At 41.0% G+C, this 23,758-nt stretch overlaps 1 long non-coding RNA gene and 2 pseudogenes across 1 annotated transcript; 1 reads left to right on the top strand and 2 right to left on the bottom strand.

The window, feature by feature from the left end:
* Positions 1-803: 803 nt before the first annotated feature.
* On the top strand, positions 804-18,653 carry LOC149122820 (uncharacterized). Its single transcript, XR_016219402.1, has 3 exons — positions 804-900; positions 2,832-2,966; positions 18,516-18,653. It is a non-coding gene; the product is annotated as an uncharacterized LOC149122820 (long non-coding RNA).
* Positions 18,654-21,525: 2,872 nt separating this feature from the next.
* On the bottom strand, positions 21,526-22,260 carry LOC149122819 (uncharacterized; annotated as a pseudogene).
* A 435-nt stretch (positions 22,261-22,695) lies between these two features.
* Positions 22,696-23,339, bottom strand: LOC138844903 (zinc finger protein 567 pseudogene; annotated as a pseudogene).
* Positions 23,340-23,758: the final 419 nt, after the last annotated feature.

Raw genomic sequence — 23,758 nt, 5'->3', positions numbered from 1 at the left:
ATTCTTAACAATGGGAAGGAGATAGATATTGTTGTTTTCCAGTTTTGAAGAAGTTAGAGTTCCAGAATGTTTAAGTTGTGCTGGGGATATTATAGGAGATGTAGATAGACTTTTCTGCGCCTGGTCATGAATATTTTTCAGACCAAGGATGTGACTTCTATTCCTCCTGCCTCATTCTTTTAAATGATGTAGTTGCTTTCAGTCTTTCTCAGTGAATATTATTATTCCCATCTCCCCATACATTCCACCCACTATCCATGTAACCCACATTTTTTGCCTTTAAAGGGAGTTACCGTCAAGGAGGATGAGCAGACCAGAGTCATTGTTGTGGCCAGATTCATGAGTAGTGGTAGGAATCTAAATGATAATTGTGTACACACAGGCCACCATGGGTGTTTTGTGAATAGTATTTCCAATGTGGAATCAAGAGCATTACAGTCTTTTGATTGTGAGTAAAAGGCCTATGGAAGTGTTACCGATTTGAGAAAGCTGACAATCTGTTTTGCAGTTGAGATTAAGAATGGACTCTGTGTATATCAGATGTTTCATACTTTGTTTTTAAAAACAGAATATAGTTCATGTGTTTGCAGGAGTAGATAGCACGCAAGGATTCAAACTTGATAACATGAGTTAGATGTTTTTGTAAAAGCTGCTTTGGTTTTAGATGTTTTTGTAAAATCTGCTTTGGTTTTCAGTCGTTTAGTGTATTTCACTGCCTTTTCCCTCCTGTAAATTAACTATTCAACTGCTAGGCAGTCTTTATAATTTTATGTTTGACATAATTATCATCTGTTCTGCTTTATAGTAAGATTGTACTCCACCCAAATAAGAAGCAATCAAAGGAATTAAAGCAGATAGCAGTCAAATTCACATAAGTGAATGCTAGAGGCTCAAGGATTTGTAAGTATTGATTTGGCAACATCTAAGTTGCTGCTGGCACAAAACTTCTATTTATTTGTATTATTTGAAGGATATAATGTAAATCTTTGTTAATGAAAAACTCAGGAAGGAGGTGATTAAATAGAACTAAAGGCCGGCGCCGCGGCTCACTAGGCTAATCCTCCGCCTAGCGGCGCCGGCACACCGGGTTCTAGTCCCGGTCGGGGCGCCGGATTCTGTCCCGGTTGCCCCTCTTCCAGGCCAGCCCTCTGCTGTGGCCCGGGAGTGCAGTGGAGGATGGCCCAGGTGCTTGGGCCCTGCACCCCATGGGAGACCAGGAAAAGCACCTGGCTCCTGGCTCCTGCCATCGGATCAGCGCGGTGCGCCGGCCGCAGCGCGCCGGCCGCGGCGGCCATTGGAGGGTGAACCAACGGCAAATGGAAGACCTTTCTCTCTGTCTCTCTCTCTCACTGTCCACTCTGCCTGTCAAAAAAAAAAAAAAAAAAAAAAAACTAAATACTTCCTCAACATACAGAACGCTTACTTGCTGATTGGTATCGGGAAATACTGAAACTGGCTATCGTAAAACATTTGGTCTCAGGGAACCAGGTCTTGTAGGTCCATTTTATTAAAGATTTGTTTGTTTGAAAGGCAGAGTTGACACGGAGATCTTCCATCTGCTATTTCACTCCCCAAATGGCCACAATGGAAAGGCCAGGCCAAAGGCAGAAGCCTGGAACTGCATTTGGGTCTCCCAAAGTGCATGTACCCAAGCACTTAGGCCCTCATCAACTGCCTTCACAGGCAGATTAGCAGGGAGCTGGAATGAAGTGGAGCATTGGGACTCGAACCTGTGCTCACATGGGGTGCTGGCATTGTGGGCTGCGGCTTAACCCACCAAGCCATAGTGCCAGCTCCTATCAGGTCCATTTCTAAAACAATGGAGATCTTTTGGGAAAATCACTTCGGTCAGACCTGCTTGGTGAAGCAATCCCAACAGAGTTCTTTCCTCTGCTGCTTCACTGCTCGACTGCCTACAACTGCTGGGGCTGGGCCAGGCCAAAGCTAGGAGCCGGGAACTCAATCCAAGCCTCCCACGTTGGTGGAAGGGAACCAGATGATTGAGTCAACATCGACTGCCTCCATGTGTGCATTAGCAGGAAATTGAAGATTTCCTTGCTTTTAGTAACATACGTATAAAATAATGAAGATTTGATCTATGGTAACAACTCTACAATCATATATGTGGGCCTGACCTCTTTGATTGAAGCAGCTGCTGCATAGAGATGCAAGCACCTTCATTGAAGCATTGAAGTTAGAAGTCATGTTAGTATTCTTGTCTGCCACGTCTTAAATATATATCATTTTTTATAAAGGAAGTGTTTATTTGAAAGGCAGTTACAGAGAGGCAGAGCAGAGAGAGGGAGGTCTTGCATCTGCTGGTTCACTCCCTAGATGGCCACAGAATCTGTGCTGATCTGAAGCTAGGAGCTTCTGCAGGGTCTCCCATATGGGTGCAAGGGCCCAAGGACCCGGGCCATCTTCGATTGCCTTCACAGGCCATAGCAGCTGGATTGGAAGTGGAGGAGCTGGGACTTGAACTTGTGCCCTTATGGGATGCCAGCACTGTAGGTGGTGGCTTTACCTGCTATGCCACAGCGCCAGCCCCTAAATATGAATCTTTCTAATTTAAGTATGTTAAGTTTCAGTAAACTATTATTTGATAATTCTGAGAGAAATACAGTGGTTTTTGTACTTGAGTCCTTTCTTTTGACATTTTAAGTATTGTGACCCTGAATGAATTGTGTTGTTGAATACCAGCTATGTCCTAGTGAAGACAGACAATGAATATACAAGTTGAGGGCTGCTATTGATATACTTGTTACTCACTATGTTGCCAATTCATCTTGTAGTCGGTGTTCTTTTCCATGTGTTTTTGTCTGTCACTACAGCTAAAGAAGTAAATAGGTCATGGCACGCTTAACAAAAAGACAACAGGCAGATACAGAAGCTATCCAGCATCTTTGGGCATCCATTGAGATCATAAGGAACCAGAAGCAAATCTCCAACATTGACCATATGACAAGGTAAGTAAAGCAAAAATATCCTGTAATATTTCATGTAAAGCTCTCCAAAATGCCCGTCTTTTCTGGTAGCCTATACGTGTTAGAGCTGAAGTCACTTTTTTGTCTTGTAGAAATACACTTGTTCAGAATACAAACACAGCAACATACATAAGTAACCTGTATTTATTCATTTTTAATAAAAATATTATAAGTACTATTTATAATTGCTTATTAGCTATCAATAATTTTTTATTTTTATTCACTTTTTATAAAAATACTATAAGGACTATTTATAATTGCTTATTAGCTATCAAGAATTTTTTTTAACTTTTATTTATTTAAATATAAATTTCCAAAGTACAGCTTATGGATTACAATGGCTTTTCCCCCCCATTACGTCCCTCCCACCCGCAACCCCTCCCATCTCCCGCTCTCTCTCCCAGATTCCATTTACATCAAGATTCATTTTCAATTATCTTTATATACAGAAGATCAATTTAGTATATATTAAGTAAAGATTTCATCAGTTTGCACCCACACAGAACATAAAGTGTAAAATACTGTTTGAGTACTAGTTAAGCTGTCAAGAATTTTTAACACTTGGCAACTTTAACATTTGCAGAGTGTTAAAGAAAAGTGATAGTAATACATGTCTTTGAATATTTCTGATTAAAGAAGTATTTACTCGGTCTTATTTTGTTAGGGGTTGCTTGTTGAATTTTAGCAAATATCAACGTTAACATATGTTAATGATCTTTTTTGTTTTTTTTTTTAATCTGTAAATGGGATGAGCTGAGTTATATATAGTTTTTATACGTTATATATATAGTTATATATATTTTAGGTTTGTTTATTTATTTGAAAGAGTTAGAGGGAGAGACAGATCTTTCATCTGCCAGTTCATTCTCCAAGTGACCCCAGTGGCCAGGGCTGGGCCAGGCCGAAGGCAAGAGCCAGAAGGTTCTTCTGTGTCTCCCACGTTGGTTGCAGGGGCCCCAGCACTTAGGCCTCCCTCTGCTGCTTTCCTCGGCCATGAGCAGGGAGCTGAATTGGCACGGGAGTAGATGGGAGCCAGCACACATATGGGATATCGGCATTGAAGGCAGCAGCTTAAACTGCTGTGACAAAAGGCTGGCCCCATATACTTTTAGATTTCTCAAGTCTTCCTTTAATTCCTGGAATTAAACTTGGTGTAGAGTTCTGATATTTGAACATATTAATGTATTGGTATTTATTAATTTATATTTAATAGTAGACCATATTTTAGTACTCCTGTGGAAAACTTTTTCTATTTTTTTCTTTTAAGTTGCTATTCCGGTTTACTCCCCAAATGCTGACAATGGCTGGCAGCGTCGGGGTAGCATGGGGCATCGTGGGAGAGCAGGGTGCACAGTTTGTCTGCAGGCAGCCGAGGAGAAGGATGCAGTGGCGGTAGCGGGGACTCTGGGAAAGTGTCTGTAGGTATGTACCGTCAGTGACATTGGGGCTCCCCGGTCCCCCACTCCCCTTGGTGAGAGAGACTTCCACTTCCCTGCCCGCTCGACCCCCGGCTCAGGTGTCCCTCCCCTTCCCCGCAGCCAGGTGCACTCACCGTTTGTTGACGCCCTGTAAGGAGAGTGGAGTCTGCCCAGCAGTCCCGAGTTCGCGGCCGCTCAGAGGGCCTTCGGCGAAGCACTGGCCTGCTTAGAAAGTTAGAGAAAACCTGGGCTGGCCGCGGCCTCATGCAGGTTAGTGTGGGAGCGGCTTCCCATGCGCCGTAGGCGTCAGCGTCGGTGCCTGTGGGGCATCTGCCTGCATGAGGCCTTGGCGTTGGTAGTATCGGCGGAACCGGCGGGGAAGTGCAGTTCAGTGGCCGGCCACGGAGAGAAGGATCCGGCGGCAACAACTTGGGAAGTGTTGGGTGGTCGGCCAGGAAGAGCAGGTGTGTACTGGTGGCAGTGGTGACACGTTGGACAGCAGTGGCTAAGCAGGCAGTGGTGGCGGTGAAGAAGCGTCGGGCGGGGAAGCAGAAGACTTCGGCGGTGGCTGCCTGTCTGGCAGCAGTGGGGAACGCAGGGGCCGCAGGTCTGTGTCCTCCGGCAGGGGCTTCAGTGTCGGTAGCAGAGGCCTCGGAGGCGTCAGCGTCAGCCTTGCATGGGGCGTCGTGCGTGGGGAAGCACAGTTCCACGACGGGAAGTGGAGAGGAAGGACGAGGCAGCAGTGGCGACTGCATATCTGTGGCCGTCTGTGAGGCAGCACAGATCTGCATCCACGACAGCAACGAGTAGCAGCACAGTGGCAGTGAGGTAGGGAGTGGGGAAGCATCCGGCGTCCTGGGTGGGGAAGCGTGCCTCGGTGTTGGTGTTGGTGAGGATTGTGGCATTCTGGGCGGGCAGGGGAGCAGAAGTCTTCAGCGGCGGGAACCCGGCCGTGGCGGCAGCTTTGCTCAGTTCCGTGTTGGCAGGCAGCGGTGGCAGCCTCAGTGTCCAGGTGGGTAGCGGTGTGGGTGTGGGCATCAGCGTCGCGTGGAGCATCATGGGCAGGGAAGCGCAGTTCGGCAGTGGGCAGTGGAGAGGAAGGATGAGGCAGCAGTGACTCCGCGAAGCATGGGGTGGTCGGCGACAGGGACACTTTGAGCAGCAGGGGTAAAGTAGGTGGTGGCAGCGACCCGTGGGGTGGTTTTGGTGCAGCGTCGGTGTCATTGGTGGGGAAACAAGGCTCTAAGTCTGCCTCGGTGAAGCGTGGGGGCTTCCTAGGCAGGGAGGTGTAAGTCTGTGGTGGCGGCAGCAACACAGAGGGCAGCTAGGGTCACCAGGTGGCGGGGGAGCTGGTGAGACGAGGGGCAGCGGCGCTGAAGTGTAGTTCCTTGTGGACGGCGGCACAGCGATGCCTTGGAAGTGTGAGGCGTTGCAGGCTGGGAAAGGGGAGTCTGCGTTGGTGGAGCATGGGGCATCGTGCGCAGGGACGTGCAGTTCGGAGGTGGCGTTGACTGTGGCAGTGTGTTGGGTAGTGCAGAGAAGCAGGCAGCAGTGGAGAGGCAGTGGCGAAGAAGCCTCAGGCCACTGGCAGGGAAGTGTGGGGTGCAGGTCCCCTTGGAGCCGGTGGGCCTCTCGGGTTTTCATGGCCTGCACACAGAGATGCTCCCCTCCCCCTGCCTTTGCATCATGGCGTCCAAGAGGAAAGGGAGGGTGAGGGGTCAATATTCTTTGGGTGCTAGTTGTCCACAGCGTTTCACCTGGGGACAGGCTGCCTGCTAGCAGTGAGTTTCCTGCATCATCTGGGAACCACCGGCTTCCAGAGTTGGTGATCCTGGTCGTGCTGGGTTGAGAGCGTCCAGGTGTTGGCAGTGCAGATGGAGAGCCAGATGGCGCGTGTGCCAGGACCAGCCTCTCTTGCCTGGAGGTTGTCGTCCACAGCATTTAGCTGGCTTTGTGATTTGGGTGCCGATGAGACTGTGGCTACAGGTTGTGGCAGGAGTGAACATCCATTTCAGGTTGCAACCCCAGTGTCTGACAGGGCCCTCACTATTCCTGGAGGGTCTGGGAAGCAGCAGCCGGCACACAGATGATGGGCTGCACCCTGGGAGAGTGGCTGGGCACTCCTGTATTCCTGCTGGGACAAAATGTTGTCCGGTGGTATATTTTATGTATTTTAATTATTTATTTTTTGTTGTTTCCAATAAAAACTCTTACTTTGGTTTTAATAAATTAAAAGGAATAATTACCGTGCATTCTAGAATATTTTTAAATTGATGGGATAGGCAGATGTATTTGAAATATTTTTGTCTTAAATTTACAGTGTGGAGGATTTTCCCTATTGTCACAGAGTTTGAGTTTCTTTAAATTTCTTTTTTATGTGACTGATGTGGAGAGAAAATTTAAGATTATCAAGGTTTTTTTTTTGTTATTGCTGTTGTCATTTCCTATTTATTTCTGTTGACATGAATTGTTACTAAGCAGACATATATTAATATTAACCAGTGAAAAATGATTGTTTTTTGCCTGTACTCATTATGAAATCAGGACCGGACTTCAGTTAGGCATTACAAATGAAGAGATTGGAGAGGAAAACTTGTCATAATTGTTATAATATGCTAAATGAAGGGAAAGGAAGATATGCAAAAAAATCCAAGGGAGTTTTCCTTTAGTTTTGAAAGATCACCTAATACTAGCTTTAGGCTTTTTAACAGCTTTTGGGTGTCATTCATCAGTACTAAAAGCTTTCTTGGGGGCACACATTTGGTGTGGGAGTTAAGTCAGTCCTTGGGATGTCTGTGTCTTGTGTTACAGTGCCAGGATTTGAATTCTGGATCCATCTCCAGTTCCAGCTTTTCTGGCAGTGTGTCTTCTGGGAGACATCAGGTGATGTCAAAAGTATCTGGGTCCCTGTCACCTATAGGAGAGACTGAGTTCCTTGCTCCTAGCTTCATCCTGACCAAGTCCTAGCTGTTTGCAGGCATTTGAGGTGTGAGGGAGTAGATAGGAGGGCTCTCTTTGCCTTTCAAATCAATAAAGTTAACATTTTTTCAAAAATGCGATTTTTATATTGAAAATGTATTTCAGAAGCAGATACTGATACATGCCTGCACACACACACACACACACAAAATGCAAGAAACAGATATAAAGAGGACTCCCACCTGTTGGTTCACTTCCTAATTCCCACACCTACTGGTCCTGAGACTGGCTGAGTTGAGGAGTTGGGAACTCATTCCATGTTTCCCACAGGGGTGATGGGTGCCCAAATACTTGAGCCATAACCATTTCTTTCCATGTCCACAAAACAGGAAGCTGGAGTCAGGAGCCAGAAACAGGTACTCAGTTTCTTGGGCTATCACAACTGCCTTATAGGTCCACATTAATAGGAAGCTAGAGTCAGGAGCTGGATGTGGATACTTAACCCAAGTACTTGTAGTGTGGAATGAGGTGACTTTAATTGGCATGTTAACCTGTGTTTCAAAGATTTTTTCTTGTGACATCATATGTAGTTTTTTTTTTTTTTTTAAATCAGGCCTTAAGGCATTTGGATATGGCTGAAGAGCCCATGAGAGTATTTTAGGCATGGAAAGCCAAGACACTCTGGGGGGAAAAAAAAAAGAAGAAGACCTAAATGAAAGATCTCTGCGAGTGAGATCCCAGTGGAAAGAACAGGTCTTCAAAGAAGGAGGTACCTTTCTCTGAAGGGAGGAGAGAACCTCCACTTTGACTATGACCTTGTCTAAACAAGGTAAGAGTCGGAGAACTCAAAAGGCTTCCATAGCCTTGGCAACTCATGACTAGAGCCTAGGGAGATTACTGACGCCATAAACAAGAGTGTCACATTGTTAAGTCAACAACAGGAGTCACTGTGTACTTACTTCTCATGTGGGATCTCTCCTTAATGTGTTGTGCAATGTGAAGTAATACTATAACTAGTACTGAAACAGTATTTTTCACTTTGTGTTTCTGTGTGGGTGCAAACTGATGAAATCTTTACTTAATATATACTAAATCAGGCTGGCGCCGTGGCTCAATAGGCTAATCCTCCACCTTGCGGCGCCGGCACACCGGGTTCTAGTCCCGGTCGGGGTGCCGGATTCTGTCCCGGTTGCCCCTCTTCCAGGCCAGCTCTCTGCTATGGCCAGGGAGTGCAGTGGAGGATGGCCCAGGTGCTTGGGCCCTGCACCCCATGGGAGACCAGGAAAAGCACCTGGATCCTGGCTCCTGCCATCGAATCAGCGCGGTGCGCCGGCTGCAGCGGCGGCCATTGGAGGGTGAACCAACGGCAAAGGAAGACCTTTCTCTCTCTGTCTCTCTCTCTCACTGTCCACTCTGCCTGTCAAAAAAAAATATATATATATATACTAAATCAATCTTCTGTATATAAAGATAATTGAAAATGAATCTTGATGTGAATGGAATGGGAGAGGGAGCGGGAGATGGGAGGGGTGCAAGTGGGAGGGAAGTTATGGGAGGGAAGCCATTGTAATCCATAAACTGTACTTTGGAAATTTATATTTACTAAATAAAAAAATAAAAAATTAAAATCTTTTAAAATGAAAAAAAGATTTTTATTTATTTATTTGACAGGTTAGAGTTACAGACAGTGAGAGAGACAGAGAGAAAAGGCTTCCTTCCATTGGTTCACTCCCCAAATGGCTTCCATGGCTGGAGCTATGCCGATCCGAAGCCAGGAGCCAGGTGCTTCTTCCTGGTCTCCCATGCAGGTGCAGGGGTTCAAGCACTTGGGCCATCCACTGCCATCCACTGCCCTCCCGGGCCACAGCAGAGAGCTGGACTGGAAGAGGGGCAGCCGGGATTAGAACCCGGTGCCCATATGGGATGCTGGTGCCGCAGGCGGAGGATTAACCTAGTGCACCGCCATGCTGGCCCATTATATGTAGTTTTTTTTTTTTCTCATGTACCATACTGTTCATGGTTAATGTTTCTGTATCTGTTATTTACTTAATGTACCTCATTTTCTTATTCTGTATTGAGTCTTTGCATTTCTTTTTTAGCAAATAGGTAAGCAGTGATGTAGGGAACTTCGTTTTTCTTTGTATTTTCTTTTAATTTTAATTAGTGTGTCACAGGCTCAGTGTGCTTTGTAGACACAGTTGTAAGAACTTAATGATAGTCCCTTCTGCCCTCCACCTTATTCTCTTGCACTGTTTCCTTCTCCCTTTTCTTTGTCCTTGGTTTAGTTTTTGAGAGAGCCAATTTTCAAATTAAATTACAGTAAAAAGGCTTAATACTTTAACAAATAAGTTTAACAAGTAAAAAGCAAAATGATACCAGTTTAGTGAGAATATTAACAATGACTGTAAGCAATAATTGAGTAGAAAAATGATCATTTCGCCCTTATGCAGTAAATTTTAAAGTAATTACAGATCATTAAAACTGGTACTGTAAGATTGTTAACTATTGTTTTCACAAAGTTATAAAAGTTTTACAAAGCTGTATTTGCAGTAATACTGATGCACACAAACCTTTCTTTTTTTTCCCCCTAAATTCATATAAGGGGGAACATGTGGTATTTGTCTTTCTGGGTCCAGATTATTTCACTCAACATGATGACATGATGTGCTCCAGCTGTGTCCATTTTGCTGCAAATAGTAGAATTTCATTCATTTTATGGCTGGGTAAGATTCCATTGTGTATGTATACCACATTTTTTTTTACCCATTCATCTAATGATGGACACCTTGGTGGGTTCCAAATTTTGGCTGTTGTGAACAGTGCTGCTAAAAACATGATGCAAGTATCTCTTGGATAGCTTGTGTTCAAGTATTTTGGTATATACACAGTACTGTGATGTGGAAAATCTGTTTCTGGTTTTAAAACACATCTCAGCTGGTGCCGTGGCTCAATAGGCTAATCCTCCACCTAGCGGCGCCGGCACACCGGGTACTAGTCCCGGTCAGGGTGCCGGATTCTGTACCAGTTGCCCCTCTTCCAGGCCAGCTCTCTGCTGTGGCCCGGGAGTGCAGTGGAGGATGGCCCAGGTGCTTGGGCCCTGCACCCCATGGGAGACCAGGAGAAGCACCTGGCTCCTGCCTTCAGATCAGCGCGGTGCACCGGCCACAGCGCGCTGGCCGTGGCAGCCATTGGAGGGTGAACCAACAGTAAAAGAAGAGAAAGGTCTTCTCTCACTGTCCACTCTGCCTGTCAGAAAACACACACACACACACACACACACATCTCATCTCCACATTGTTTTCCACAATGGCTAAACTAATTAAGATTTCTCCCAGCAGTGTTTAAGTGTTCTTTCTTCACCATATCCTTGTCAGCATTTGTTACTCTGTGTTTTGGATTTTATCTATTCTGTTATGGGTGAGGAGATATCTCATTGTGGTTTTGATTTCATTTCCTTGAAGTCTAGAGCTGAGCATTTTATTTCATATATTTGTTGGTCATTTGCATTTTCAATCTGCTTTTCAAGAACTGCCTGTAAGCCCTTTTTCCTTTCTGAATTGAATTGATGTTGTTTTTGACCTTTTAATTTGCCGATATATTCAGGATGTTAATCCTTTGTCAGATAGATGCTTTGCAAATATTTTTTTTGTGTGGTCTTTTGGATGTCTGTCCACTGCTGTCATTTCCTTTGCTTCTGAGTTTGATACAGTTGCACTTGCTTAATTTTGCTTTTGTTGCCTGAGCTGTGGGGATCCTGTCCATGAAGGTGTTCCCTATACTGATGTCGTTGAGTGTTTCCCTTACATTTTCTTTAAGAAACTTCAAAATATCAGGGCTTAAATTTGGTCTTTGATCTATGTTCGGTTGATTCTTGTATGTGGTGAGAGATATGGATCTAATTTCATTCTTCTGTGTACATGCATCCAGTTTTGACAGCACCATTTTTGAGGATATTATCATTAACTCCACTGTGTGGTCAGAGCACTTTTTTCGTAAGTCAGTTGGCTATACGTATATGTATGTATTTGATCCCCATTATTGATGCATATGAGACTAACGTATAGATAATGACTTATCTGTCATCTAGCTATAAAGTTATTGAATGTGAAATGTGAGAAACTTCTTATTTTCCAGAATCACGTATTCATGAGTGTCCCTCTGCTTCTTGAGATACGGAAACTTGTCCTGATCTATTTCAGGGAGCACTTTCACTTTTTTAACTGTAAAAGCATTGAGGGGAAAGAATAGCTTAGTGCAGAGGGGAAACAGCTTTCCTTTCTGTTACGAAACCCCCACAGGGTAAGGTCCTCTGAATGTGGCTGTATGATGTAAAATCCAAGTGGTAAAGACAGTAGATGGCACATTGCCTGCCTTTGTATTGTTATTTCTACCAAACAGGTTACTGAATATGTTGGGTAGTAAAGAGTGGATAGGAATAAATGCAGCAGATTAACAGGTGCCCACTTTAATATTTTACACAATTTTAAATGAATTTTAACATCATAAATGAAGGAGAATGTATACTTAAATAGCATATAATGTTAAAGCTAAAGTAGAAAAATATTTATTGACGGATTCATCACAATTAAACAAAATATCAAATAATAAAATGAAAGAAAACCATTCTTTTTGTGGCATGAAATAGTAACAACAATCTTCAGTATCAAGCTTTCATTAAAATGTGAAGACGAGAGGCTCAGCAGCATTGAAGTGGAAGTATCAGAAATGCTGTGTGAGTGTGCCGCTCCTGCTGGTGACAGTGATGATGGTGGATTCATCCCACAGAGAAAGCATAGACATCCTGAAAAGCTGCAGTTGCCTATTAAGGAGGATGGAGAATATTGAGTAAGTCAATAGCAACATTAACAGTAACTGTGATATTGGTCCACAAAAGTATTTCTAGTGTAGCAGAATATTCATGATTAACAAATGTTGTACTTCTGCTAAAAATCTTATGTGGTGTTTTGTAATGAGAAAAATATAAGTTAACAAAAAATTGACATCCAATTTTTCAAAAGCTATTGACAAGTATTTAGTTTAGAAACTAACAACCAGTTGGAAAATGATTGTGTTTTTGGGCTTTGTTCCCATTGCCTGAGTGCTCCAATATCAGATCCACAAAATGGTCCTGATGTTCTGAGGAATGATTGCCCAGCATATTCCTGTATTTCTGGAAACATTTCTGTGTATTGAGTAAGCCTATCAAAATCAAGCCATTATCCTTCACTATCTATGTTAGTGATGTAGATTGCTTATTGGTTTTCTTGTTCCATTCTTTTCTTAAAGCCTCTTTTCATCAATTCTTAACACAGCAGACTCCTTAAAATGTAATTAAGATTATGTGATTCCTGTGCTCAAAACCTTGTACCTGCCTCTCATCTCATCATTCAGTATGCAGTGTCAAAGTTCTTCCTCATGCCTACAAGGCAATACATGATCTGACTTTATCTCTCTGACTGAAACGTTTGGTTTCTATCTCCTTCACTCTGCTCCATCTGCACTGAATGCACCATTTCTTAAACACTCTAGACATCCTGTACTTGAAGCTTTTCCTTCAGATATCCTCTTGATTGTTTATTGCCATTTCTGTAGATTTATTTACATAGTATTTCCATATCTAAGTGTAAGAATCCTTGATACATTATTTTAAAAAGACTGATGAATAATTGTCTTTTTTTTCTTTATTTGACAGAGTTAGACAGTGAGAGAGACAGAGAGAAAGGTCTTCCTTCCGTTGGTTTACCCCCCCAAATGGCCAACACGGCCAGTGCCGCGCTGATCTGAAGCCAGGAGCCAGGTGCCTCTTCCTGGTCTCCCATAGGGGTGCAGGGGCCCAAGCACTTGGGCCATCCTTCCTGCCTTCCTGGGCCACAGCAGGGAGATAGACCGGAAGAGGAGCAACCGGGACTAGAACCCTGCACCCATATAGGATGCAGGTGCCACAAGTGGAGGATTAACTTAGTGCGCCACGGTGCTGGCCCCTGTCTTTTTCTTTTTTTTTTAAAGAAGATTTATGGGGGCTGGCGCTGTGGTGCACTAGGTTAATCCTCTGCCTGCAGCGCTGGCATCCCATATGGGCACCGGGTTCTAGTCCTGGTTGTTCCTCTTCCAGTCCAGCTCTCTGCTGTGGCCTGGGAGGGCAGTGGATGATGGCCCAAGTGATTGGGCCCCTGCACCTGCATAGGAGACCAGGAAGAGGCACATGGTTTCGGATTGGAGTAGCTCCGGCCATTTGGGGGATGAACCATTGGATGGAAGACCTTTCTCTCTCTCTCTCTCTCTCTCTCTCTCTCTAACTGTTGTCAAATAAAAAATAAATAAATAAATTATGTATCTGAGAGACAGAGTTACCAACAGAGAGAGGGAGAGTCAGAGAGTTCGGTCCTCCATCTGCTGGTTCACTCCCCAAATGGCTGTAAATGGCAGGAGCTGGTCTGATTGAAGCTAGGAGCCAGGAGCTTCTTTTGGGTCTCCCGTGTGGGTACAGCAGTCCAAGTACTTTGTCCATCTTCCACTGCTTTCCCAGACAAATTAGCAGGGAGCTAGATGGGAAGTGGAACAGCAGAGAATCAAACCAGTCCCCTAATTGGATGCTGGCACAACAGGTAGAGGCTTAACCTACTACACCACAGTGCTGGCCCCAATGAATAATTGTCTTTTGGACATCAATTGATGTATAGTTTTATGGTTGGAATTGGCTCATTCAGAACTGGCTTAGCACCATGGTGTTTTTACATTTTTTTTAAGATTTATTTTATTCAGTTCAAAGGCAGAGTCATAGAGAGAGGCAGAGACAGAAAGAGGTCTTCCATCTACTGGTTTACTCCTCAAATGGCTGCAACAGCCAGAGCTGAGCCGATCTGAAGCCAGGAGCCAGGAGCCTTTTCGGGTCTCCCATACTGGAGCAGGGGTCTGAGGACTTGGGCCATCTTCCACTGCTTTTCCAGGCACATTAGCAGGGAGCTGGATTGGAAGTGGAGCAGCCGGGATTAGAATTGGCACCTCTATGGGATGGGCACTGCACCACAGTGCCAGTCCTAGTTTTACTTTTTAATTGTTGAATTTTTTATTTAATGGGGCCATTAAGTCTTGGAACATAATATATGTAAAATGTTATCTCTAAAATTAAAAATTAAAGAAATAAGTAGTTTAGATATGGAATCTTTTTAATTTTTTTTTTTTTGACAGGCAGAGTGGACAAAGAGAGAGACAGAGAGAAAGTTCTTCCTTTTGCCATTGGTTCACTCTCCAATGGCTGCTCCGTGCTGATCTGAAGCCAAGAACCAGGTGCTTCTCCTGGTCTCCCATGCGGGTGCAGGGCCCAAGGACTTGGGCCATCCTCCACTGCACTTCTGGGGCATAGAGAGAGCTGGCCTGGAAGAGGGGCAACTGGGACAGAATCCGGCACCCCGACCGGGGCTAGAACCTGATGTGCCAGCGCCACAAGGCAGAGGATTAGCCTAGTGAGCCACGGCGCAGGCCCGAATTTTTTAAATTTTTTTATTTGAGAGACATAAAGAGAGAGCCTTATACAGCAAATATGCAGGGACATTTTGAATTGTTTGCATACTTTCTAGGAATTTATGGGCACAAAACTTTCTCTTGTGAAATATCAAATCCTTTTAAATCATATGGCAGTTCTTTAATGTTATTACTTCTAATAATTAACTATATTCTTGCAAATTATAATTTTAATGGTGGTATGGTAGTGTATGCTATGGAAATTTGATTTTTATAAATTGGAATGTTGGATTATTTTAATTTTTTAGTATTATAAAAATGCTGCAACAAACATTGTGTAAATATTTCTTTTTACATTTTTGGACAAGACATTGTATTTGCATTGAAACTGGTACAGCAAGAATTTCTTCTTTTTTTTTTTAAATTTTAGCTCCCACATAAAAGGGAGAACATGCAGTATTTATCTTTTGGTGTTGGTTTATTTCTCTCAACATGATGTCCTCCAGTTGTAACCATTTTGATGCAAAGATAGAATTTCATTATTTTCCTATCTGAATAATAATCCATTGTGTGTGTGTGTGTGTTTGTATCACATTTTCTTCATCTATTTTTCTGATGACAGATACCTTGGTTGGTTCCCTATCTTACCTTTTGTGAACAGTGCTGCCCTAAATAATGTTGGTACAGGTATTTCTTTGATACAACGTGTTCATGTCTTGGGTATATGCCCAATGGTGGGAATGCTGGGTCATATGGTAAATCTATTTCTAGGTTTTTATGATATTGCCAGTTTTACAGTTTTTGCACTACTTTGCATTCCACAGTGTATAAGAGTTCCCCTTTCTCCATATCCTCACCAGCATTTGTTACTCTTTGTCTTGTGGAAGATAGCTGTTCTGTCAGGGGTGAGGTAGTATGTTATTGTGGTTTTGATTTGCATTTCCCTGATGCCTGATAATTTTGAACATTGTTTCTCATAGTTGTTTGCCATTTTTGTTTCTTCTTTTGAGAACTTTCTGGTGAGGTCCTTCTTTTGCCCATTTCTTTACTGGATTGATTGTTTTCCTATCATTGAATTTTTTTTTATATCCTGGATAGGTAGCTTACAAATATTTCCCATTGTTTTGGATGTCTCTTTACTCTGTTTTTTCTTTCAGTTGATGTATAGAAGCTTCTGAGTTTGATATAAAGCCATTTTTCTAGTTTTGGTTTTATTGCCTGTGATTTGGGTGTCATATGCAAGAAAAATGTTTCTTTACATGTCCAAGTATTTTACATTGAAAAAAAATGCTTCAATATATAATTATTGGGTTAAATTCTAAGAAGCTTTTAAAACATCTGACTAATGTTTCTAAATGGCTCCCAAAATTAATATTAATTTATAATTCCACCAGAACATGTGATATTTATTTTTTCCCAACCTAGAATGGTTTTTGACTCCTATTGGTTTATTCTTAACGCATATGGAGTGAAAATAAGAGGGGACGTGATTACTGATTAGTTTTCCAAAAACTTTTCATGCATAGAAAAAACAACCTCTATTGTATTTCTAATAATTACATGTATGTTTATAAATCATAACTTAATAGTGATTAGTTAACTATCTTTCCTAATTGATGGTAATTAGGACTATGCAAAGAAAAGGCAATTTTTAACTTTTAATTTTACTGGATAATTTCAAAATTGCTTTTGTATGATATTTATCAGAGGTACTGATAACAAATTTACCATTTATCAAAGTGTTCTTTCAAGCATATCTGTCTTTTGAAGAAGAGATTGAAGTGAGACATAAGAAACATAATTACAAAGAAAAATATTTGATATAAAAATGTATTAAAATATATAAGCTTCATAATAGGAGCCAAATTACAAAATGAACATTTTATTTTCTAACAAAATGAATACTAAGATAAGGATTTTTACCTTAAGAATAAGAGAACAGATAAGTCAACAACAGGAGTCACTGTGCACTTACTCCCCATGTGGGAATCCATGTCCTTAATGTGTTGTACAATGTGAATTAATGCTATAACTAATACTCAAACAGTATGTTACACTTTGTGTTTCTGTGTGGGTGCAAACTGTTGATATCTTCACTTAATATATACTAAATTGATCTTCTGTATATAAAATGGTTCTTCTGTATATAAAATTCATTGAAAATGGATCTTGGCCAGCACCGTGGCTCAATAGGCTAATCCTCTGCCTGCGGTGCCGCCACACAAGGATTCTAGTCCCAGTAGGGGCACTGGATCCTGTCCCGGTTGCCCCTCTTCCAGTCCAGCTCTCTGCTGTGGCCCGGGAGTGCAGTGGAGGATGGCCCAAGTTCTTGGGCCCTGCACCTGCATGGGAGACCAGGAGAAGCATCTGGCTCCTGGCTTTGGATCAACACGGAGCAGCCATTGGAGGGTGAACCAACGGTAAAGGAAGACCTTTCTCCCTGTCTCTCTCACTATCCACTCTGCCTGTCAAAAAAAAAAAAAAAAAAGAATCTTGATGTGAATGGAATGGGAGAGGGAACGGGAGAGAGGAGGGTTGTGGGTGGGAGGGAAGTTACGGGGAGTGGGGGAAACACTGTAATCCAAAAGCTGTACTTTGGAAATTCAATTTTATTAAATAAAAGTTAAAATAAAAAATAAGGGTAAAAAAGAATAAGAGAACAGAATAAATGCTGATGTGTTCTATGAAAAAACTAGGGAACAGTTAGGGAGAATCAAGGAGCAATATTGCAGAGAAGTAGAGATGAATAAACATCTTGAACTGATGGTTAGCACAATAAAAACAGAATTGAGGACTTTGAAAAATGATTTGAATCAGGTAAATTAATTGTTGCTGAAAATTTACATTTCTAAATTTAATCATTACTAAGTAGTATGTTGCCTTCATTTCATCTATATATATATTATATATATGTAACATATGTTAGCAATCTAAAATTTATTTTAAAAATAAATTATGGTTTGTTTTCTAAAATTATTCATTGTAGAGCTTGGCACCTACTGGTACTCAGTGCATGTTTTCTCTATAAAGCAATGAAAGGTGAATTGAGTTCAACCATTCACATACAGCTTGATTTAGCCATGTTTATATTAAAATTCAGGCTAAATAGCTGTGAAATTATAATAAAATTACTTAAATATCTTGTGAAGAAACTTTATTTTACAGTTTCATCTCTGCCTGAATTTGAGAACTGTTTTTGCTATTTGATGACTTTAGCTGTGATTCATGACATTTTTTGTTAAATTTTTAAAATATTTTATTTATTAATTTGAGAGGTAGGGTTACAGAAAGTGAGAGGGAGAGACAGAGAGAGAGGTCTTCCTTCCATTGGTTCACTCCCCAAATGGCTGCAACAGCCAGAGTTATGCCAGTCCGGAGCCAGGAGCCAGGAGCTTCATCCAGGTCTCCCACATGGTTGCAAGGACCCAAGGACTTGGGCCATCTTCTGCTGCTTTCCCGGGCCACAGCAAAGAGCTGGATGGGAAGTGGAGCAGCTGGGACTAGAACTGAAACCCATATGGGATGCCAGTGTTGCAGGTGGAGGATTAACCTACTGTGCCACCGCACTGGCTCCATGAAATTAAAAATTATTTCCTGTAAGATACAGGCCCTGGTGCTTTGGTAGGTTGCTTCCTCTTAACAGAATTTTTTAAAAATTGTTACTCTTAAATAAGCCGTTAAACTATTTTTCCTGAAAGCCATGACATGACCAACTTATGAAATATGTCTTTAGGTGAGAGAACAGGAAAACAATCTCCAGAGTTCTCTCTCAAGCCAAGAGAATGCAGAAAAACTACAAGATGAAATGCAACTGATTCACCTTTGCCAAAAAAAGGAGGTAGACATTGCACCAAAGGAAGAGAATTATGAGGTATTTTTCTTTATTTGTTGTCAACTATGCATGTGTATGTTTTCATATGTGTATAGATCTATACAACCGCTTGCATCATGCAACATATAGGACACTTTTAATCCAAATATGTATGTATGTATGTTGTAGAAATAGTGGTGGTGCTGACATTTTCAGCCAGTTTGGTAATGTCATGTTAATTCAACTGTGCTTGTCTGTGATTCTCTGAGAGTGGCATTTGCTATGTCCTCTGGGATCCTTGTTCTTTGCAAGAGAATTGACCTGAATTTGCTGCTGGCTACTTTTCTTAGCTTGCTTCCTCTCCATAAAACCTTCAAGGTTCAGACATCTGTGTCTATTCATAATTATTTCTATTTTAATGCAAGCTGCAAAAATGTATTTCATTTAGTTTTTTAAATTCATTTTTAAAATTTTATTTTAGGTATACAAAATTACTCTATTCCAGGTACACAGATTTAGGAACATACTGATGCTTCCCACCCTACCCTCCCTTCTGCTCATGATTCCAACATTCCATCTCCTTCCTCTCCTATTCCCTCTTTTAACTTGTTTACTGATCTACTTTCAGTCTATTTATACTCAAAATATTTACCATACACTAAGAGTTCAACAAATAGTAAGAAGATAAAAAAAACCACTATTCCCTAGTAGTAGAGAGCTGTTAGTAATCATCAATGGTCAGATATCAATTTTCACTCCCATATATTACATTTTTGGTATTTGTCTTTTGGGGACTGACTTATTTCACTAATTAGAATGGTTTACATGTGAACCCATTTTGTTGCAAAACACAATATTTTGTTTCTTTTTAAGGCTGAGTAGTATTCCATGGTGTGTGTGTGTGTGTGTGTGTGTGTATGTATATATATACACACATACATACAGTTTCTTTACCCATTCATCAGGTGATGAACATCTGGTTAGATTCCATATCTTAGCTATTGTGAATTGAACTGCAATAAACATGAGGGTACAGATAAATCTTTCATATGCTGATTTCATTTCCCTTAGGCAAATTCCTAGTAAGGGGATTGCTGGGTCTTATGGCAGATCTATTTTTCAGGTTTCTAAGGTATCTCCACACTGACTTCCACAATGGCTGTACTAGTTTGCATTCCCACCAAAAGTGGATTAGGGTATCTTTTCCCTTACATCCTCACCAGCACGTGTTTGTTTATTTTTCAAGCTAATCAAACATTTTATTGTACATAATAAAAGTGGTATTTTTTAAAAAAAATTTCCAGGCCAAATCTGCAGGAATACATGAGGAATGGATTCCACTGAAGTATAATTAACAATACTTTATGGAATGCATCATTAATCCACTCCACTTCTCATAGTAAATACAGATGCTCACTATAGACTTGAAATGCCTATAACATCAGTAATTCTATTCTTTAAAACAGTACAAATATGCTTATGATGCATAGGAAGATGAAAAAATTTAGACTGGAATGGCATACCAGCTTTTCTAATTTACAGCCAGTTAAGAATTACAGTATATCCAAATAATGCAATTTAATATTGTATATGACTCATTAGTAAGAGATTTTTCTACTCAATAAATAGGAAAATTTGAATTTTAATATTACATTGAATTTCATCACTTTTCAAGAAAAAAACTGAGAGTCATAAGTTCAGGTTTTTTTATAAACAAATACTGACAGCAGTATTTTTCTAACAGAAAATTATAAAAAAATACAAATATGCAGCAAAAGGATAAATATCTAATCTATTCTTAAAATGGAATAGCCTACAGAATTAAAATGAATACACTATGGCCACATGCAATAATGCACAAGTCTTTAAAATGTTGAGTGAAGCAGGACACAATTCATGATGCATGTTCATATATAAAACATGCAAAAAACTACTTTATGACGTTGTAAGCCAGGGAAGTGGTAATCTTTGGAGAAAAAACTAGATACTCTTTTTTTTTATAGGTAGGTTAACATAAGGTTTATTCAGGACAGAAAATGAATGACGTGGGCTCAGGAGGCACAAACCCAGTGACTTTTGAAGAGTCTTGGAAAGATTCCAAAGTAATCAAATTTTAGTCAGAATCTATGCACTCTAAAACAGTAGATTTTATTTATCATTACACAGTGAACATATATTGGTTTGTCCTGCAAAGTGGACTTAGGTAAGTGAGAGCGAATTTCTCCCAGGTTGTTTGCTGCTGTTTTCTTTTTTTTTTATCTCTTATTTAGTAAATATAAATTTTCAAAGTACAGTTAATGGATTACAATGGCTTCCCCCCCCCATAATTTCCCTCCCGCTCACACCCCTCCCATCTCCTGCTCCCTCTCCCATTCCATTTACATCAAGATTCATTTTCAATTATCTTTATATACAGAAGATATCAATTCAGTATATATTAAGTAAAGATTTCATCAGTTTGCACCCACACAGAAACACAAAGTGTAAAATACTGTTTCAGTACTAGTTATAGCTACTCTTTATTACACAGAGTACAATGAGGAAGAGTTCAGAGATTTTTCTTTCTTTTCAAGAGAGACTGATGCTTATAACCACTTTATAATTTGCCTCTGCATGTATTTTTTTAATAAAGTATGAGTTAAAAACTTTAAAAAATAGTTCATAGCTGGTAAGAGTTCACTAAGAATGATTACACCCATTTCATACTCTAAACAGTAGTTATGTAATATGGTACTTAATAATCAGGATTATGTTTGTGATTAAAATTACATAAACATGTAAAACATGCTTTCTTTAAGAAACCATAAAGTAAAAAATAACTTTGGAATAATTCACAAAGTAATCAAATAATTTATGGCATTTCCATCTTTTCTGCTTTATGAGTTCTCTGGTGGAAAGTGACATTTACCTTATAATGAAAGAACTTACACACTCATTCAAACTTCTCACCTGTGTGAGTTCTCTGCTGTACAATGAGATTGGTCTTCTAGTGGAAGCACTTTCCACATTCATTACATTTATATGGTTTCTCTCCCATGTCTGTTCTTTGATGATGAATGAGATATGACTTCCTACTAAAAACTTTCCCAGTTTGAGGACATTCATAGGATTTCTGCCCTGTGTGTATTTTCTGATGTACAGTGAGGATTGCTTTCTGGCAAAAGAACTTCCCACATACATTACAGATACAGAGTTTCTCCCCTATGTGAATTCTCTGATGTAGAATGAGATTTGTCCTCTGACTGAATGACTTCCCACGTTCATTACATTCATATGTTTTTCCCCTGTATGAGTTCTGTGGTGATCAGTGAGGTATGACTTCATTATAAAGGCCTTCCTACACTGAGGACATTCATAAGATTTCTCTCCTGTGTGTGGTCTCTGGTGTGCTACAAGGGTTGTCTTTTGGCAGAGACTTTCCACATTCATTACTAATGTAAGGTTTCTCCTCATTAAGAGTTTTCTCATGAAGAGCAAGGGTTGTCTTTTGGGAGAAGGATTTCCCATATTCATTACAAATATATGGCTTCTCCCCTGTATGAGTTCTCTTTTGGACAGTAAGCTTTGCCTTTTGGTGAAAGGACTTCCCACATTCTTTACAAATTTTGAGTTTCTCCTCAGTGTGAATCCCCTGATGTAGAGACAGTGTGGTCTTCATTGCTTTCATACGGTTTCTCTTCTGTATTCTCTGACTGAGGTGTGACTTCAATCTGAAGGCATTCCGACATTAGGAACATTCATATGCTATCTCCCCTGTATGTGTTCTCTGGTGATCAGTGAGGGCTGTCTTTAAATGGAAAAGACTTACCACATTCACTACAAAGGGTTTCTCTCTTGTGTGAGTTCTTTGGTGATCAATGAGATATTACTTCCTTCTAAATGCATTTCCACATTGATGGCACTGATAAGGTTTTCCTCTGTGGAAATTCCCTGATGTAGAATCAATACTGACTTCCTGCAAAAGGATTTCCCATATTCAGAGCATTATTATTTTTAATATTAGTTGCTCTTCTCTTTTTATTGTACACAGATGAGCTTTTCCCCTCTGTATGCTCTGCTATGTGTAATTGTAATTAAGCCTCCCGTTTTAAGGAATTATTTCTCACTGCATCATGTCCAAATGACTGACTGGAGTTCTCGTCTTCTGATACTGTATAAGCCCTTCATTATGACTGAAAGCCCTAACACTTTGATTATTGGATTTGACTTGAGGATCAATTTTCTCTTGCTTTGTACTGAGGGGTGATTTCCCATGTCCATTTTACTCACTGAGTCTCTTTCTTGCTGGACTTAGATTACTGATGATCGATTTTGAAACACTTTCCAAAATCTTTCCATGAATATCATTCAGGAGGTAAGATTTTTGAATTATCAGGATTTTTGCCTAGAGTGATTGACTTTGACTTTTCATATATGTTACTCTTCTCTTTAATTGGTTTCTTATAGTCGATGCATACAATTGATCTAGAATATTTATCGTTATGTTCCTTGAATTTCACTGAAAAGTCTTTGGTTTCTGGTTCTCTTCTAAAGTGTGACCTACAAATGGTGTCCATGGCTCTTCTCCTCATTCCAATTTGAGGATCATTCAGACTTGGTCGTGTGACACTGCACAGAGATGAAGTGCCAATAGTTTTCCAACATGATGTCCATGTAAAGAGTCTGCTGAGCAGGAACTAGGTGCTGCCACTCTTCTTGAGTAAAGTCCACAGTCACACCTTTGAATGACACTCATCCCTGTTCCATGGTTTTGAGGTTTTCAAGAGATTACCAGTCTTTTCTTTGGGCTCCTCTTTAGAAAAGGGGTGGTTCCTGAGCACTCGATGAGGATTCCATGGATGGAGGCTGCCTGGATTGCCTGGGATCCTCTCCAACTGGGACAAATAAGACCCACCAGTGTGTGGGGGCCACAACATGCTTACAGGAAGAACTGAGGAGGCAACTGGAGAAGTTTCCCGCAACAGCTGTCTCAGAAGAGATGACTTACACTAAATTATAATGTTACCAGTCTTGTTAGCCTCCTCTTGTCCTTGACTTTTGTCTTGTCTTCCCTTTCCATTTTCCCTATCCATCTGAGCTGGAGATAACCCACCTTTGGCCAAGTGTCAGCAGCCTGAACCTGTGTACTCTTGTGTGGACAGTAATTGTGGGTTCAGAATTATATG

This window comes from Oryctolagus cuniculus, chromosome 13 (genome assembly GCF_051225735.1).
Source record: "Oryctolagus cuniculus isolate XC-2025 breed Fujian yellow rabbit chromosome 13, ASM5122573v1, whole genome shotgun sequence".
Taxonomy (NCBI): Eukaryota; Metazoa; Chordata; class Mammalia; order Lagomorpha; family Leporidae; genus Oryctolagus; species Oryctolagus cuniculus.
The sequence above is the reverse complement of the archived record's forward strand: the minus strand, read 5'-3'. Positions and strand labels throughout refer to the sequence as shown.